Source organism: Propithecus coquereli, unplaced genomic scaffold (genome assembly GCF_000956105.1).
Source record: "Propithecus coquereli isolate 6110/MARCELLA unplaced genomic scaffold, Pcoq_1.0 Scaffold264, whole genome shotgun sequence".
Taxonomy (NCBI): domain Eukaryota; kingdom Metazoa; phylum Chordata; class Mammalia; order Primates; family Indriidae; genus Propithecus; species Propithecus coquereli.
The window spans coordinates 10,854-11,137 of record NW_012148219.1 but is presented as its reverse complement, the minus strand read 5'-3'; positions in this window follow the sequence as shown (position 1 = coordinate 11,137).

Below are 284 nucleotides of genomic sequence, written 5' to 3'. Positions count from 1 at the left end.
CTGTTGGCAGGTTTAGAAAGAAGAGCTAGCCGAAGTTTGAATATTAAAGTAAATAATTGAAGAAAGTATTTTATAAAAGAAAAAGCAAACTTTCAAAAGTTTAGATTGTGAGTGATAGCTTGATATATTCATATATATACACGCATATGTAGAGTCTGAAAAGATGATAGAGTTTATTCTATCATCATTATATCATTTTAATAGAGTTTACTCTATCATCTATATATCATTATTCTCTTTCTTCTCTCTCTCTGTCTCTCTCTCCCCTAGTCCCATTCTCACTG